Source organism: Bidens hawaiensis, unplaced genomic scaffold (assembly GCF_021521415.1).
Source record: "Bidens hawaiensis isolate Kalapana, Puna unplaced genomic scaffold, B.hawaiensis_p1.1 tig00039707_1, whole genome shotgun sequence".
In the NCBI taxonomy this organism is placed as follows: Eukaryota; Viridiplantae; Streptophyta; class Magnoliopsida; order Asterales; family Asteraceae; genus Bidens; species Bidens hawaiensis.
In genome coordinates this window covers 32,141-35,235 of record NW_027497002.1, presented here as the reverse complement: position 1 = coordinate 35,235, position 3,095 = coordinate 32,141, and the positions used below count along the sequence as shown (strand labels likewise).

The following is a 3,095-nucleotide window of genomic DNA, read 5'->3' as shown; positions in this document are numbered from 1 at the left end:
GTTAAAGATTCAGTCTCGTAAGTTTTTGTTAAAGTGTTCTAGTGTTTATAATAACTAATCGTTAGAAAATGAGCATTATATACTTGTTACACGTTATTGTAAATTTTATGCATTTACTTAACTATTTGTTATAAAAATACGTGTCTAAAATATTTAAAATTTAAAAGTTTGGAAAAAAATATATATAACTTTTGGACAATAATATTAATACGTAAATGATTGATATAAGTCAACGATGATGATGTTTATATATATACATCGTATCAAATAAAGGTACTGTGCACTAAAACTATTTAATTTTTCTATATTATTAGAACTGCAAGAAGAATTTATTTATATCTTATAGTTATAGTTATTCTTTTGATCTTTTTTTCTTCAATATTTGACTAACTTAAATTCTAATTTATGAAACACTCTTATCACACCCTACAATGAGTAACTACTTATACTTATTTTCTTTTTTGTTTATACTAGTTCTTTTACATTTCAATATTTTTTGTTTAGCCAAATACGTTTTCAAATGCTTACATTCAATACTTTATTGAACCATAATTTTAAACAAACCAGAGTTTAAAATGCTAAATTTGGCAAGTTACGATTATCTTTAGAAATGCTCTTTTAGTTTCCAAAATAGCGTGGTAACATTCTTGTTTTTACCTATATCGTTTCGATATAAATTTTATTAACAAATGAGCCGTGCAACGCCTGAATATGTTTACTAGTTTAGTAGTTTTGTTAAAAATTGTTAAGCTTGTATTATTTTTAAAAACTGCAAAACATTACTAATATACATAACTACATATTTCAAAATAAAAAATAAATGATGTTTAGACCTTATGTTCAAATGGCTATAGCTAACTTAAGACTTGGTATTGTTAAGATACAGGCCTTTGCTAATAAAATTTAAACAATCTTATCAAGTTTACAAAATTTTCTTATTACCATGATTTATTTACCTTTTTTTTTAATTTTAGGTTAGGGAAGTTAGAATACAAGAAAATGGATGTGCAGAAGAACTTCATCTTGTTAGCAATAGGAGTCGTCTTATTAGCAATGGCAGTGAAGGTTTCGATCGCGACAAGCAACAAGGCCGTAGAATCACTTTGCCAACTTACTGATTATAAGAAATCATGTCTAAAAAGTCTTGCACATGTAAACAACACAAATGACCCGAAAAAGCTTGTGAAGATGATTCTTAAATCCGCAATAAAAGAAATTTATAATGCAATGGATAGTTCATACACTCTACAAGCATTGGCTAAAGATCATAGAACATATATGGCTTTAGCGCAATGCAACGAGGCTCTATATACCTCCATTGACGATATTAAACGATCGATAAAAAAGCTTGATCATCTTGATGCTATAAATGTAGAGGAATATGTTGGTGATGATATTAAAATATGGCTAAGTGGTTTGTTAACGTATCAAGATACATGTCATGACGGGTTCTTGAACACGACAGGTGAAGCGGGCAAGGAGATGAATAAGTTATTAATTTTGGGTTGGGAGCTCATGAGTAATGGGCTCGCAATGGTTAACGATGTTCTTGACACGAGCTTGGATATTATTGATGAGTGGTGGACGAGAGGTGTCGGGCGGATGCTTCTTGATGTTGGTTCGAAATCATGGACGCATAAGTTTGTCATTGTGGCTCAGGATGGCTCAGGGTCGTTTAGTACCATCATGGATGCGGTTCGGACCATTCCTAAAAGGAACAAGAAACCCTTTCTTGTATACATTAAGCAAGGTGTTTACAAGGAGCATGTGGAAATTCCGCGCCATGTTAACTGTGTGGCCTTCGTTGGCGAAGGCCCAACCCGAACCAAGATCACGGGTAGCGTAAGTCATGATGATGGAACTCCGACTTTCAAGACCGCTACCGTTGGTACGTAAGTCAACTTTTGTATATGTCAAAAAAAAATAAAAGTTTTTTTTTAAATCTGTTTCCTGCTTACCTGCTCCCCTCTCTCTGTTGTAATTGAATCATTTTTGTTCATATATTCAAAACCAGTTTTTTCACTAAATTATATTTATCTTTACTAAACTGAAACAGCGGTAAATGGAGATCGATTCTTCACAAAAGACATCGGATTCGAGAACACGGCCGGGCCAGAAAGGTATCAAGCCGTGGCCCTACGTGTCTCGGCCGACAAGGCCATATTCCACAACTGTGCAATGGACGGGTACCAAGACACCCTTTACACGCATTCATACCGCCAGTTTTACCGCGGATGCAACATCTCAGGAACCATTGATTTCGTGTCCGGTGACGCTGCAGCCGTCTTCCAAAACTGCAAAATGATTGTCAATAAACCCCTGGCGAATCAAGAGTGCATGGTGACGGCCCAGGGGCGAAAGGACCGGCACTCCAAAGGTGCACTAATCCTTCAAGGCTGCATCATCACAGCTGACCAAGAATTCTTGGCCACTATACCAATGCCTAAATCCTACCTTGGGCGGCCTTGGAAAGTGTTCTCGAGAACCATCATTATGCAGTCGTTTATCGACCGTAACATTGCCCCAGAAGGGTGGTCACCTTGGCCTGGAAAATTTGGTCTTGACACATGTTATTATGCGGAGTTTGATAATAGAGGACCGAGTGCGGACACCGCGCAAAGGGCAATGGGGAAGTGTATCAAGAAGATAAGCCTAGAAGAGGCTGTTAGTTACACCCCAAAGAAATACATTCAAGGAGATTTATGGATCAAGGCAACTGGTATTCCTTATGATCCTGAACTCATGAATAATTAATGTCATCTAATAAGTTAAGTTTGAACTTCAAGTATTAATTGCATAAGATTTGGCTACCATTGAATTAATTGAACATTTAAATTCTTGTATGAATATCAGGTGATGCATGTATTTTAGAAATTTTAATTTCAATTTTCAGTAGTTTTTTTAGCAAGTGTTAATTTATAAATTATAATATTAAGTTCTTTTGTTAGTTGGCATTTTCAAGTTTTGTTTCTTCACTATTATACAGCTAGAATTAAGTTGATGTATTATTTTCACTCATTTGGAATGAGAGATGCTTAATCGGTGAGACATGAACGTGTCATATGTTACGGATTGCTATCGTGTGTGAATTTATA

The 3,095-nt window shown here is 34.9% G+C and overlaps 1 pseudogene; it reads left to right on the top strand.

Moving 5' to 3' along the window:
* Positions 1 to 999: 999 nt before the first annotated feature.
* On the top strand, positions 1,000 to 2,754 carry LOC143591487 (pectinesterase pseudogene; annotated as a pseudogene).
* The last annotated feature ends 341 nt before the right edge of the window (positions 2,755 to 3,095 follow it).